Source organism: Triturus cristatus, chromosome 12, assembly GCF_964204655.1.
Source record: "Triturus cristatus chromosome 12, aTriCri1.1, whole genome shotgun sequence".
Lineage (NCBI taxonomy): Eukaryota > Metazoa > Chordata > Amphibia > Caudata > Salamandridae > Triturus > Triturus cristatus.
In genome coordinates this window covers 663,070,259-663,085,240 of record NC_140595.1, presented here as the reverse complement: position 1 = coordinate 663,085,240, position 14,982 = coordinate 663,070,259, and the positions used below count along the sequence as shown (strand labels likewise).

Sequence of the window (14,982 nt, the reverse complement as noted above, 5' to 3'; positions counted from 1 at the left end):
AAGAGCATCATCATATTAAAGGTTCTATTCACCATCTTGAGTTGCACCATAGCAGCTTATGGTGCTTTTCTGCTCAGAGTGTGCCTCCAATCCCACATTCATTTTTAATTTCTTTGCAATTTAAAAAACAACAATTACTGCTCGAAGTTCACTTTTCAAAACCGTTCAACCTATTAAATGTATTTCTCTAACCTATGAATGTGGTCCATGTTCACTTTTCCTCATCTTCATCTCGATACTCCTTTCCCAGAAACCAGGTTCACTTCTTCATTCAACCCACCCATCCAAGGTCACCAAATCTTTGAAGCAAGTCTGCCTATTCTCCCTTTCTCTCTATGTACAAGATACCTTGTATCATTTGAATGGACAGCAGGAGAGAAGGATATTTATGGTGAGTGGGGGTGGGGTTTTGAGGAGTAAACTCATTTGCCTAAGAGCCGGGGTATCTGGGAAAAAAAGTATTTTATGGGGGAAGAATTTCACATCTCCTTGGTGAAATTTGTAGGGCCTTATAACATCCTTTCTGTGGATGCAGATTCAGTCGGAACAGAGGTCCTAGTCCTCGCTCTGCCTTTCAAAGGAACTGTAAATATGCATGGCTTATTTGGCTTTGCCCGGCAGGGTGAGAATGGCGTTTGTCAGGCGTTCGTCAGGCGATCGGAAGGGGTGAGGCAATAATTTATAATTCAATGATCTTCATGATATTTTCTTGATAATATGAAAGCAGGAAAGGGAAGCTTGGCAATAAGCAATCCTAAAGCAAGGTGTGACTCCAGGGAAGAATGACTTGAAAACAACATACAGAAAGACTCATGTAAAAAGGCCCTGATGAGGCTTGAACTCATGACCCCTGGTTTACAAGACCAGTGCTCTGCCACTGAGCTACAAGGCCAGTCTGCACGCAGGATGTAAATTGCAACATGTATTCTTACTGAGGTATGAATATATCTATGATTTTGAGACTCTGTATGGAAACGTAGTTGCATATGAATGTCCACGTGCGCGCACACATTGAAGACCATGCTTAAGGCACTTTGCTTGGAAGTATGAAAAACTACATTTTCATATGAGAAAATAAGAGTTTTCACATTCAAGACCATACCGATAGCTCTAGTTAGTATGTCTGCAATCAGTGACATATAGAGAACCCACTTATTAGAAGTGATCTGTCTCTGTGGGGCAGACATATGTTAACAGTCATTCATTTGAGACGGCCTAAACTTTAGGAGTAAGAGCTGCTTTCTTATCAATCTATTTATCCAAACTGGTTAATAAGCCAGGAGTGAGTGAAAGGCAATCCTCTGGAAACTCCATGAAAGATCTAATTTCTATTACGCACAAAATACTTCACTTTATTTGACATATTTGTTAACATGGAACAGTCAGATGATCCCATCTAGCGGATCCTGGCTCTGTCTTGAAAGAGAGAGTAATTATACTACAAGAAATGCTGGCCATCAAAAGAGACTCTGATGGCTTTCCGATGAAGGTGGGATTCGAACCCACGCGTGCAGAGCACAATGGATTAGCAGTCCATCGCCTTAACCACTCGGTCACCTCGTCTGCCCTACAGCCCCATCTGAAACCTTGCTTCACAAAATGTACTGAAGTGTCAATATACTGTACCTAAAAAAGAAAAAAAACAGCTGAGGCAAGATCTCACATTCCACGTCTTCCCCCAATTAGGGACCTACATTTCATTTTTGGGAAATTCTTACTATGTGCTAATTACAAATATTCATAAGATTCCCCTAGACTTTGTCAGAACTGTCAAGATATAATTCTATGGGGTTTTGAATAGACAGAGCATATGTTATAGGACAATTATAGAATCTAAGGACTGTATTTTTAATAGTCATGATAACATCCTAGCATGTGAGTCGATCTTGCACAGTGAATGATGGAGCAGTGTCTGTCATCTACTTGGTCAGCTGTAGATGGCTCACCTGGGGAGATGTGAAAAGAGAGAGCTCCAGTGGCGCAATCGGTTAGCGCGCGGTACTTATACAGCAGTACTTGCACTGAGCCATGCCGAGGTTGTGAGTTCGAGCCTCACCTGAAGCAGCCGTGTTGTTTTTCATAAACCATTTCACAAAAAGTAAAGTTTAAACTCAGAGTATGGACGGCCCTTGCTAGAGAGTCTTTACTTCTTATAGGATCTACGTGTCCTACTCCTCTGGGTGCCAAATATCACATATCCTACGCGATGCTCAGTTTAAACATTCCATGATGTGCCATCTTGCATTTCATGCAAACACCACATCAGTGCATTTAAAAATACATTTGTAGAATAATAAATATGATGAAAACAGTGTTCTCACATGATAACCATAAACTGAAGAGCTGCAAAAAATGCTGTATCAGCTACTTACAATAAAAGGTGACTCGAAAAAACTAGCAAAAGAAGAGCATCATCATATTAAAGGTTCTATTCACCATCTTGAGTTGCACCATAGCAGCTTATGGTGCTTTTCTGCTCAGAGTGTGCCTCCAATCCCACATTCATTTTTAATTTATTTGCAATTTAAAAAACAACAATTACTGCTCGAAGTTCACTTTTCAAAACCATTCAACCTATTAAATGTATTTCTCTAACCTATGAATGTGGTCCATGTTCACTTTTCCTCATCTTCATCTCAATACTCCTTTCCCAGAAACCAGGTTCACTTCTTCATTCAACCCACCCATCCAAGGTCACCAAATCTTTGAAGCACAAGTCTGCCTATTCTCCCTTTCTCTCTATGTACAAGATACCTTGTATCATTTGAATGGACAGCAGGAGAGAAGGATATTTATGGTGAGTGGGGGTGGGGTTTTGAGGAGTAACCTCGTTTGCCTAAGAGCCGGGGTATCTGGGAAAAAAAGTATTTTATGGGGGAAGAATTTCACATCTCCTTGGTGAAATTTGTAGGGCCTTATAACATCCTTTCTGTGGATGCAGATTCAGTCGGAACAGAGGTCCTAGTCCTCGCTCTGCCTTTCAAAGGAACTGTAAATATGCATGGCTTATTTGGCTTTGCCCGGCAGGGCTTGCCCGGCAGGGTGAGAATGGCGTTCGTCAGGCGATCGGAAGGGGTGAGGCAATAATTAATAATTCAATGATCTTCATGATATTTTCTTGATAATATGAAAGCAGGAAAGGGAAGCTTGGCAATAAGCAATCCTAAAGCAAGGTGTGACTCCAGGGAAGAATGACTTGAAAACAACATACAGAAAGACTCATGTAAAAAGGCCCTGATGAGGCTTGAACTCATGACCCCTGGTTTACAAGACCAGTGCTCTGCCACTGAGCTACAAGGCCAGTCTGCACGCAGGATGTAAATTGCAACATGTATTCTTACTGAGGTATGAATATATCTATGATTTTGAGACTCTGTATGGAAACGTAGTTGCATATGAATGTCCACGTGCGCGCACACATTGAAGACCATGCTTAAGGCACTTTTCTTAGAAGTATGAAAAACTACATTTTCATATGAGAAAATAAGAGTTTTCACATTCAAGACCATACTGATAGCTCTAGTTAGTATGTCTGCAATCAGTGACATATAGAGAACCCACTTATTAGAAGTGATCTGTCTCTGTGGGGCAGACATATTTTAACAGTCATTCATTTGAGACGGCCTAAACTTTAGGAGTAAGAGCTGCTTTCTTATCAATCTATTTATCCAAACTGGTTAATAAGCCAGGAGTGAGTGAAAGGCAATCCTCTGGAAACTCCATGAAAGATCTAATTTCTATTACGCACAAAATACTTCACTTTATTTGACATATTTGTTAAAATGGAACAGTCAGATGATCCCATCTAGCGGATCCTGGCTCTGTCTTGAAAGAGAGTGTAATTATACTACAAGAAATGCTGGCCATCAAAAGAGACTCTGATGGCTTTCCGACGAAGGTGGGATTCGAACCCACGCGTGCAGAGCACAATGGATTAGCAGTCCATCGCCTTAACCACTCGGCCACCTCGTCTGCCCTACAGCCCCATCTGAAACCTTGCTTCACAAAAGGTACTGAAGTGTCAATATACTGTACCTAAAAAAGAAAAAAAACAGCTGAGGCAAGATCTCACATTCCACGTCTTCCCCCAATTAGGGACCTACATTTCATTTTTGGGAAATTCTTACTATGTGCTAATTACAAATATTCATAAGATTCCCCTAGACTTTGTCAGAACTGTCAAGATATAATTCTATGGGGTTTTGAATAGACAGAGCATATGTTATAGGACAATTATAGAATCTATTCCGTTTGGACTGTATTTTTAATAGTCATGATAACATGCTAGCATGTGAGTCGATCTTGCACAGTGAATGATGGAGCAGTGTCTGTCATCTACTTGGTCAGCTGTAGATGGCTCACCTGGGGAGATGTGAAAAGAGAGAGCTCCAGTGGCACAATCGGTTAGCGCGCGGTACTTATACAGCAGTACTTGCACTGAGCCATGCCGAGGTTGTGAGTTCGAGCCTCACCTGGAGCAGCTGTGTTGTTTTTCATAAACCATTTCACAAAAAGTAAAGTTTAAACTCAGAGTATGGACGGCCCTTGCTAGAGAGTCTTTACTTCTTATAGGATATACGTGTCCTACTCCTCTGGGTGCCAAATATCACATATCCTACGCGATGCTCAGTTTAAACATTCCATGATGTGCCGTCTTGCATTTCATGCAAACACCACATCAGTGCATTTAAAAATACATTTGTAGAATAATAAAAATGATGAAAACAGTGTTCTCACATGATAACCATAAACTGAAGAGCTGCAAAAAATGCTGTATCAGCTACTTACAATAAAAGGTGACTCGAAAAAACTAGCAAAAGAAGAGCATCATCATATTAAAGGTTCTATTCACCATCTTGAGTTGCACCATAGCAGCTTATGGTGCTTTTCTGCTCAGAGTGTGCCTCCAATCCCACATTCATTTTTAATTTCTTTGCAATTTAAAAAATAACAATTACTGCTCGAAGTTCACTTTTCAAAACCATTCAACCTATTAAATGTATTTCTCTAACCTATGAATGTGGTCCATGTTCACTTTTCCTCATCTTCATCTCGATACTCCTTTCCCAGAAACCAGGTTCACTTCTTCATTCAACCCACCCATCCAAGGTCACCAAATCTTTGAAGCAAGTCTGCCTATTCTCCCTTTCTCTCTATGTACAAGATACCTTGTATCATTTGAATGGACAGCAGGAGAGAAGGATATTTATGGTGAGTGGGGGTGGGGTTTTGAGGAGTAACCTCATTTGCCTAAGAGCCGGGGTATCTGGGAAAAAAAGTATTTTATGGGGGAAGAATTTCACATCTCCTTGGTGAAATTTGTAGGGCCTTATAACATCCTTTCTGTGGATGCAGATTCAGTCGGAACAGAGGTCCTAGTCCTCGCTCTGCCTTTCAAAGGAACTGTAAATATGCATGGCTTATTTGGCTTTGCCCGGCAGGGTGAGAATGGCGTTTGTCAGGCGTTCGTCAGGCGATCGTAAGGGGTGAGGCAATCATTTATAATTCAATGATCTTCATGATATTTTCTTGATAATATGAAAGCAGGAAAGGGAAGCTTGGCAATAAGCAATCCTAAAGCAAGGTGTGACTCCAGGGAAGAATGACTTGAAAACAACATACAGAAAGACTCATGTAAAAAGGCCCTGATGAGGCTTGAACTCATGACCCCTGGTTTACAAGACCAGTGCTCTGCCACTGAGCTACAAGGCCAGTCTGCACGCAGGATGTAAATTGCAACATGTATTCTTACTGAGGTATGAATATATCTATGATTTTGAGACTCTGTATGGAAACGTAGTTGCATATGAATGTCCACGTGCGCGCACACATTGAAGACCATGCTTAAGGCACTTTTCTTGGAAGTATGAAAAACTACATTTTCATATGAGAAAATAAGAGTTTTCACATTCAAGACCATACCGATAGCTCTAGTTAGTATGTCTGCAATCAGTGACATATAGAGAACCCACTTATTAGAAGTGATCTGTCTCTGTGGGGCAGACATATGTTAACAGTCATTCATTTGAGACGGCCTAAACTTTAGGAGTAAGAGCTGCTTTCTTATCCATCTATTTATCCAAACTGGTTAATAAGCCAGGAGTGAGTGAAAGGCAATCCTCTGGAAACTCCATGAAAGATCTAATTTCTATTACGCACAAAATACTTCACTTTATTTGACATATTTGTTAAAATGGAACAGTCAGATGATCCCATCTAGCGGATCCTGGCTCTGTCTTGAAAGAGAGTGTAATTATACTACAAGAAATGCTGGCCATCAAAAGAGACTCTGATGGCTTTCCGACGAAGGTGGGATTCGAACCCACGCGTGCAGAGCACAATGGATTAGCAGTCCATCGCCTTAACCACTCGGCCACCTCGTCTGCCCTACAGCCCCATCTGAAACCTTGCTTCACAAAAGGTACTGAAGTGTCAATATACTGTACCTAAAAAAGAAAAAAAACAGCTGAGGCAAGATCTCACATTCCACGTCTTCCCCCAATTAGGGACCTACATTTCATTTTTGGGAAATTCTTACTATGTGCTAATTACAAATATTCATAAGATTCCCCTAGACTTTGTCAGAACTGTCAAGATATAATTCTATGGGGTTTTGAATAGACAGAGCATATGTTATAGGACAATTATAGAATCTAAGGACTGTATTTTTAATAGTCATGATAACATGCTAGCATGTGAGTCGATCTTGCACAGTGAATGATGGAGCAGTGTCTGTCATCTACTTGGTCAGCTGTAGATGGCTCACCTGGGGAGATGTGAAAAGAGAGAGCTCCAGTGGTGCAATCGGTTAGTGCGCGGTACTTATACAGCAGTACTTGCACTGAGCCATGCCGAGGTTATGAGTTCGAGCCTCACCTGGAGCAGCCGTGTTGTTTTTCATAAACCATTTCACAAAAAGTAAAGTTTAAACTCAGAGTATGGACGGCCCTTGCTAGAGAGTCTTTACTTCTTATAGGATCTACGTGTCCTACTCCTCTGGGTGCCAAATATCACATATCCTACGCGATGCTCAGTTTAAACATTCCATGATGTGCCATCTTGCATTTCATGCAAACACCACATCAGTGCATTTAAAAATACATTTGTAGAATAATAAATATGATGAAAACAGTGTTCTCACATGATAACCATAAACTGAAGAGCTGCAAAAAATGCTGTATCAGCTACTTACAATAAAAGGTGACTCGAAAAAACTAGCAAAAGAAGAGCATCATCATATTAAAGGTTCTATTCACCATCTTGAGTTGCACCATAGCAGCTTATGGTGCTTTTCTGCTCAGAGTGTGCCTCCAATCCCACATTCATTTTTAATTTATTTGCAATTTAAAAAACAACAATTACTGCTCGAAGTTCACTTTTCAAAACCATTCAACCTATTAAATGTATTTCTCTAACCTATGAATGTGGTCCATGTTCACTTTTCCTCATCTTCATCTCGATACTCCTTTCCCAGAAACCAGGTTCACTTCTTCATTCAACCCACCCATCCAAGGTCACCAAATCTTTGAAGCACAAGTCTGCCTATTCTCCCTTTCTCTCTATGTACAAGATACCTTGTATCATTTGAATGGACAGCAGGAGAGAAGGATATTTATGGTGAGTGGGGGTGGGGTTTTGAGGAGTAACCTCATTTGCCTAAGAGCCGGGGTATCTGGGAAAAAAAGTATTTTATGGGGGAAGAATTTCACATCTCCTTGGTGAAATTTGTAGGGCCTTATAACATCCTTTCTGTGGATGCAGATTCAGTCGGAACAGAGGTCCTAGTCCTCGCTCTGCCTTTCAAAGGAACTGTAAATATGCATGGCTTATTTGGCTTTGCCCGGCAGGGCTTGTCCGGCAGGGTGAGAATGGCGTTTGTCAGGCGATCGGAAGGGGTGAGGCAATAATTTATAATTCAATGACCTTCATGATATTTTCTTGATAATATGAAAGCAGGAAAGGGAAGCTTGGCAATAAGCAATCCTAAAGCAAGGTGTGACTCCAGGGAAGAATGACTTGAAAACAACATACAGAAAGACTCATGTAAAAAGGCCCTGATGAGGCTTGAACTCATGACCCCTGGTTTACATGACCAGTGCTCTGCCACTGAGCTACAAGGCCAGTCTGCATGCAGGATGTAAATTGCAACATGTATTCTTACTGAGGTATGAATATATCTATGATTTTGAGACTCTGTATGGAAACGTAGTTGCATATGAATGTCCACGTGCGCGCACACATTGAAGACCATGCTTAAGGCACTTTTCTTGGAAGTATGAAAAACTACATTTTCATATGAGAAAATAAGAGATTTCACATTCAAGACCATACCGATAGCTCTAGTTAGTATGTCTGCAATCAGTGACATATAGAGAACCCACTTATTAGAAGTGATCTGTCTCTGTGGGGCAGACATATGTTAACAGTCATTCATTTGAGACGGCCTAAACTTTAGGAGTAAGAGCTGCTTTCTTATCAATCTATTTATCCAAACTGGTTAATAAGCCAGGAGTGAGTGAAAGGCAATCCTCTGGAAACTCCATGAAAGATCTAATTTCTATTACGCACAAAATACTTCACTTTATTTGACATATTTGTTAAAATGGAACAGTCAGATGATCCCATCTAGCGGATCCTGGCTCTGTCTTGAAAGAGAGTGTAATTATACTACAAGAAATGCTGGCTATCAAAAGAGACTCAGATGGCTTTCCGACGAAGGTGGGATTCGAACCCACGCGTGCAGAGCACAATGGATTAGCAGTCCATCGCCTTAACCACTCGGCCACCTCGTCTGCCCTACAGCCCCATCTGAAACCTTGCTTCACAAAAGGTTCTGAAGTGTCAATATACTGTACCTAAAAAAGAAAAAAAACAGCTGAGGCAAGATCTCACATTCCACGTCTTCCCCCAATTAGGGACCTACATTTCATTTTTGGGAAATTCTTACTATGTGCTAATTACAAATATTCATAAGATTCCCCTAGACTTTGTCAGAACTGTCAAGATATAATTCTATGGGGTTTTGAATAGACAGAGCATATGTTATAGGACAATTATAGAATCTATTCCGTTTGGACTGTATTTTTAATAGTCATGATAACATGCTAGCATGTGAGTCGATCTTGCACAGTGAATGATGGAGCAGTGTCTGTCATCTACTTGGTCAGCTGTAGATGGCTCACCTGGGGAGATGTGAAAAGAGAGAGCTCCAGTGGCGCAATCGGTTAGCGCGCGGTACTTATACAGCAGTACTTGCACTGAGCCATGCCGAGGTTGTGAGTGCGAGCCTCACCTGGAGCAGCCGTGTTGTTTTTCATAAACCATTTCACAAAAAGTAAAGTTTAAACTCAGAGTACGGACGGCCCTTGCTAGAGAGTCTTTACTTCTTATAGGATCTACGTGTCCTACTCCTCTGGGTGCCAAATATCACATATCCTATGCGATGCTCAGTTTAAACATTCCATGATGTGCCATCTTGCATTTCATGCAAACACCACATCAGTGCATTTAAAAATACATTTGTAGAATAATAAATATGATGAAAACAGTGTTCTCACATGATAACCATAAACTGAAGAGCTGCAAAAAATGCTGTATCAGCTACTTACAATAAAAGGTGACTCGAAAAAACTAGCAAAAGAAGAGCATCATCATATTAAAGGTTCTATTCACCATCTTGAGTTGCACCATAGCAGCTTATGGTGCTTTTCTGCTCAGAGTGTGCCTCCAATCCCACATTCATTTTTAATTTATTTGCAATTTAAAAAACAACAATTACTGCTCGAAGTTCACTTTTCAAAACCATTCAACCTATTAAATGTATTTCTCTAACCTATGAATGTGGTCCATGTTCACTTTTCCTCATCTTCATCTCGATACTCCTTTCCCAGAAACCAGGTTCACTTCTTCATTAAACCCACCCATCCAAGGTCACCAAATCTTTGAAGCACAAGTCTGCCTATTCTCCCTTTCTCTCTATGTACAAGATACCTTGTATCATTTGAATGGACAGCAGGAGAGAAGGATATTTATGGTGAGTGGGGGTGGGGTTTTGAGGAGTAACCTCATTTGCCTAAGAGCCGGGGTATCTGGGAAAAAAAAGTATTTTATGGGGGAAGAATTTCACATCTCCTTGGTGAAATTTGTAGGGCCTTATAACATCCTTTCTGTGGATGCAGATTCAGTCGGAACAGAGGTCCTAGTCCTCGCTCTGCCTTTCAAAGGAACTGTAAATATGCATGGCTTATTTGGCTTTGCCCGGCAGGGTGAGAATGGCGTTTGTCAGGCGTTCGTCAGGCAATCGGAAGGGGTGAGGCAATAATTTATAATTCAATGATCTTCATGATATTTTCTTGATAATATGAAAGCAGGAAAGGGAAGCTTGGCAATAAGCAATCCTAAAGCAAGGTGTGACTCCAGGGAAGAATGACTTGAAAACAACATACAGAAAGACTCATGTAAAAAGGCCCTGTTGAGGCTTGAACTCATGACCCCTGGTTTACAAGACCAGTGCTCTGCCACTGAGCTACAAGGCCAGTCTGCACGCAGGATGTAAATTGCAACATGTATTCTTACTGAGGTATGAATATATCTATGATTTTGAGACTCTGTATGGAAACGTAGTTGCATATGAATGTCCACGTGCGCGCACACATTGAAGACCATGCTTAAGGCACTTTTCTTGGAAGTATGAAGAACTACATTTTCATATGAGAAAATAAGAGTTTTCACATTCAAGACCATACCGATAGCTCTAGTTAGTATGTCTGCAATCAGTGACATATAGAGAACCCACTTATTAGAAGTGATCTGTCTCTGTGGGGCAGACATATGTTAACAGTCATTCATTTGAGACGGCCTAAACTTTAGGAGTAAAAGCTGCTTTCTTATCAATCTATTTATCCAAACTGGTTAATAAGCCAGGAGTGACTGAAAGGCAATCCTCTGGAAACTCCATGAAAGATCTAATTTCTATTACGCACAAAATACTTCACTTTATTTGACATATTTGTTAAAATGGAACAGTCAGATGATCCCATCTAGCGGATCCTGGCTCTGTCTTGAAAGAGAGTGTAATTATACTACAAGAAATGCTGGCCATCAAAAGAGACTCTGATGGCTTTCCGACGAAGGTGGGATTCGAACCCACGCGTGCAGAGCACAATGGATTAGCAGTCCATCGCCTTAACCACTCGGCCACCTCGTCTGCCCTACAGCCCCATCTGAAACCTTGCTTCACAAAAGGTACTGAAGTGTCAATATACTGTACCTAAAAAAGAAAAAAAACAGCTGAGGCAAGATCTCACATTCCACGTCTTCCCCCAATTAGGGACCTACATTTCATTTTTGGGAAATTCTTACTATGTGCTAATTACAAATATTCTTAAGATTCCCCTAGACTTTGTCAGAACTGTCAAGATATAATTCTATGGGGTTTTGAATAGACAGAGCATATGTTATAGGACAATTATAGAATCTAAGGACTGTATTTTTAATAGTCATGATAACATGCTAGCATGTGAGTCGATCTTGCACAGTGAATGATGGAGCAGTGTCTGTCATCTACTTGGTCAGCTGTAGATGGCTCACCTGGGGAGATGTGAAAAGAGAGAGCTCCAGTGGCACAATCGGTTAGCGCGCGGTACTTATACAGCAGTACTTGCACTGAGCCATGCCGAGGTTGTGAGTTCGAGCCTCACCTGGAGCAGCCGTGTTGTTTTTCATAAACCATTTCACAAAAAGTAAAGTTTAAACTCAGAGTATGGACGGCCCTTGCTAGAGAGTCTTTACTTCTTATAGGATCTACGTGTCCTACTCCTCTGGGTGCCAAATATCACATATCCTACGCGATGCTCAGTTTAAACATTCCATGATGTGCCATCTTGCATTTCATGCAAACACCACATCAGTGCATTTAAAAATACATTTGTAGAATAATAAAAATGATGAAAACAGTGTTCTCACATGATAACCATAAACTGAAGAGCTGCAAAAAATGCTGTATCAGCTACTTACAATAAAAGGTGACTCGAAAAAACTAGCAAAAGAAGAGCATCATCATATTAAAGGTTCTATTCACCATCTTGAGTTGCACCATAGCAGCTTATGGTGCTTTTCTGCTCAGAGTGTGCCTCCAATCCCACATTCATTTTTAATTTCTTTGCAATTTAAAAAACAACAATTACTGCTCGAAGTTCACTTTTCAAAACCATTCAACCTATTAAATGTATTTCTCTAACCTATGAATGTGGTCCATGTTCACTTTTCCTCATCTTCATCTCGATACTCCTTTCCCAGAAACCAGGTTCACTTCTTCATTCAACCCACCCATCCAAGGTCACCAAATCTTTGAAGCAAGTCTGCCTATTCTCCCTTTCTCTCTATGTACAAGATACCTTGTATCATTTGAATGGACAGCAGGAGAGAAGGATATTTATGGTGAGTGGGGGTGGGGTTTTGAGGAGTAACCTCATTTGCCTAAGAGCCGGGGTATCTGGGAAAAAAAGTATTTTATGGGGGAAGAATTTCACATCTCCTTGGTGAAATTTGTAGGGCCTTATAACATCCTTTCTGTGGATGCAGATTCAGTCGGAACAGAGGTCCTAGTCCTCGCTCTGCCTTTCAAAGGAACTGTAAATATGCATGGCTTATTTGGCTTTGCCCGGCAGGGTGAGAATGGCGTTTGTCAGGCGTTCGTCAGGCGATCGGAAGGGGTGAGGCAATAATTTATAATTCAATGATCTTCATGATATTTTCTTGATAATATGAAAGCAGGAAAGGGAAGCTTGGCAATAAGCAATCCTAAAGCAAGGTGTGACTCCAGGGAAGAATGACTTGAAAACAACATACAGAAAGACTCATGTAAAAAGGCCCTGATGAGGCTTGAACTCATGACCCCTGGTTTACAAGACCAGTGCTCTGCCACTGAGCTACAAGGCCAGTCTGCACGCAGGATGTAAATTGCAACATGTATTCTTACTGAGGTATGAATATATCTATGATTTTGAGACTCTGTATGGAAACGTAGTTGCATATGAATGTCCACGTGCGCGCACACATTGAAGACCATGCTTAAGGCACTTTTCTTGGAAGTATGAAAAACTACATTTTCATATGAGAAAATAAGAGTTTTCACATTCAAGACCATACCGATAGCTCTAGTTAGTATGTCTGCAATCAGTGACATATAGAGAACCCACTTATTAGAAGTGATCTGTCTCTGTGGGGCAGACATATGTTAACAGTCATTCATTTGAGACGGCCTAAACTTTAGGAGTAAGAGCCGCTTTCTTATCAATCTATTTATCCAAACTGGTTAATAAGCCAGGAGTGAGTGAAAGGCAATCCTCTGGAAACTCCATGAAAGATCTAATTTCTATGACGCACAAAATACTTCACTTTATTTGACATATTTGTTAAAATGGAACAGTCAGATGATCCCATCTAGCGGATCCTGGCTCTGTCTTGAAAGAGAGTGTAATTATACTACAAGAAATGCTGGCCATCAAAAGAGACTCTGATGGCTTTCCGACGAAGGTGGGATTCGAACCCACGCGTGCAGAGCACAATGGATTAGCAGTCCATCGCCTTAACCACTCGGCCACCTCGTCTGCCCTACAGCCCCATCTGAAACCTTGCTTCACAAAAGGTACTGAAGTGTCAATATACTGTACCTAAAAAAGAAAAAAAACAGCTGAGGCAAGATCTCACATTCCACGTCTTCCCCCAATTAGGGACCTACATTTCATTTTTGGGAAATTCTTACTATGTGCTAATTACAAATATTCATAAGATTCCCCTAGACTTTGTCAGAACTGTCAAGATATAATTCTATGGGGTTTTGAATAGACAGAGCATATGTTATAGGACAATTATAGAATCTATTCCATTTGGACTGTATTTTTAATAGTCATGATAACATGCTAGCATGTGAGTCGATCTTGCACAGTGAATGATGGAGCAGTGTCTGTCATCTACTTGGTCAGCTGTAGATGGCTCACCTGGGGAGATGTGAAAAGAGAGAGCTCCAGTGGCGCAATCGGTTAGCGCGCGGTACTTATACAGCAGTACTTGCACTGAGCCATGCCGAGGTTGTGAGTGCGAGCCTCACCTGGAGCAGCCGTGTTGTTTTTCATAAACCATTTCACAAAAAGTAAAGTTTAAACTCAGAGTATGGACGGCCCTTGCTAGAGAGTCTTTACTTCTTATAGGATCTACGTGTCCTACTCCTCTGGGTGCCAAATATCACATATCCTACGCGATGCTCAGTTTAAACATTCCATGATGTGCCATCTTGCATTTCATGCAAACACCACATCAGTGCATTTAAAAATACATTTGTAGAATAATAAATATGATGAAAACAGTGTTCTCACATGATAACCATAAACTGAAGAGCTGCAAAAAATGCTGTATCAGCTACTTACAATAAAAGGTGACTCGAAAAAACTAGCAAAAGAAGAGCATCATCATATTAAAGGTTCTATTCACCATCTTGAGTTGCACCATAGCAGCTTATGGTGCTTTTCTGCTCAGAGTGTGCCTCCAATCCCACATTCATTTTTAATTTATTTGCAATTTAAAAAACAACAATTACTGCTCGAAGTTCACTTTTCAAAACCATTCAACCTATTAAATGTATTTCTCTAACCTATGAATGTGGTCCATGTTCACTTTTCCTCATCTTCATCTCGATACTCCTTTCCCAGAAACCAGGTTCACTTCTTCATTAAACCCACCCATCCAAGGTCACCAAATCTTTGAAGCACAAGTCTGCCTATTCTCCCTTTCTCTCTATGTACAAGATACCTTGTATCATTTGAATGGACAGCAGGAGAGAAGGATATTTATGGTGAGTGGGGGTGGGGTTTTGAGGAGTAACCTCATTTGCCTAAGAGCCGGGGTATCTGGGAAAAAAAGTATTTTATGGGGGAAGAATTTCACATCTCCTTGGTGAAATTTGTAGGGCCTTATAACATCCTT

General features: G+C 40.8%; 12 non-coding genes across 12 annotated transcripts; 3 read left to right on the top strand and 9 right to left on the bottom strand.

Annotated features, from left to right (window-relative positions):
• Nucleotides 1-820: 820 nt before the first annotated feature.
• Nucleotides 821-892, bottom strand: TRNAT-UGU (transfer RNA threonine (anticodon UGU)). The gene has a single exon. It is a non-coding gene; the product is annotated as a tRNA-Thr (tRNA).
• Nucleotides 893-1,969: 1,077 nt separating this feature from the next.
• TRNAI-UAU (transfer RNA isoleucine (anticodon UAU)) lies at nucleotides 1,970-2,064 on the top strand. The gene is made up of 2 exons: nucleotides 1,970-2,007; nucleotides 2,029-2,064. It is a non-coding gene; the product is annotated as a tRNA-Ile (tRNA).
• Nucleotides 2,065-3,229: 1,165 nt separating this feature from the next.
• Nucleotides 3,230-3,301, bottom strand: TRNAT-UGU (transfer RNA threonine (anticodon UGU)). Its single transcript has one exon. It is a non-coding gene; the product is annotated as a tRNA-Thr (tRNA).
• Nucleotides 3,302-3,890: 589 nt separating this feature from the next.
• Nucleotides 3,891-3,972, bottom strand: TRNAS-GCU (transfer RNA serine (anticodon GCU)). Its single transcript has one exon. It is a non-coding gene; the product is annotated as a tRNA-Ser (tRNA).
• Nucleotides 3,973-4,385: 413 nt separating this feature from the next.
• TRNAI-UAU (transfer RNA isoleucine (anticodon UAU)) lies at nucleotides 4,386-4,480 on the top strand. Its single transcript has 2 exons — nucleotides 4,386-4,423; nucleotides 4,445-4,480. It is a non-coding gene; the product is annotated as a tRNA-Ile (tRNA).
• Nucleotides 4,481-5,640: 1,160 nt separating this feature from the next.
• TRNAT-UGU (transfer RNA threonine (anticodon UGU)) lies at nucleotides 5,641-5,712 on the bottom strand. Its single transcript has one exon. It is a non-coding gene; the product is annotated as a tRNA-Thr (tRNA).
• Nucleotides 5,713-6,301: 589 nt separating this feature from the next.
• On the bottom strand, nucleotides 6,302-6,383 carry TRNAS-GCU (transfer RNA serine (anticodon GCU)). Its single transcript has one exon. It is a non-coding gene; the product is annotated as a tRNA-Ser (tRNA).
• Nucleotides 6,384-8,710: 2,327 nt separating this feature from the next.
• TRNAS-GCU (transfer RNA serine (anticodon GCU)) lies at nucleotides 8,711-8,792 on the bottom strand. The gene has a single exon. It is a non-coding gene; the product is annotated as a tRNA-Ser (tRNA).
• Nucleotides 8,793-11,124: 2,332 nt separating this feature from the next.
• Nucleotides 11,125-11,206, bottom strand: TRNAS-GCU (transfer RNA serine (anticodon GCU)). The gene has a single exon. It is a non-coding gene; the product is annotated as a tRNA-Ser (tRNA).
• A 406-nt stretch (nucleotides 11,207-11,612) lies between these two features.
• Nucleotides 11,613-11,707, top strand: TRNAI-UAU (transfer RNA isoleucine (anticodon UAU)). The gene is made up of 2 exons: nucleotides 11,613-11,650; nucleotides 11,672-11,707. It is a non-coding gene; the product is annotated as a tRNA-Ile (tRNA).
• A 1,160-nt stretch (nucleotides 11,708-12,867) lies between these two features.
• TRNAT-UGU (transfer RNA threonine (anticodon UGU)) lies at nucleotides 12,868-12,939 on the bottom strand. The gene has a single exon. It is a non-coding gene; the product is annotated as a tRNA-Thr (tRNA).
• A 589-nt stretch (nucleotides 12,940-13,528) lies between these two features.
• Nucleotides 13,529-13,610, bottom strand: TRNAS-GCU (transfer RNA serine (anticodon GCU)). Its single transcript has one exon. It is a non-coding gene; the product is annotated as a tRNA-Ser (tRNA).
• Nucleotides 13,611-14,982: the final 1,372 nt, after the last annotated feature.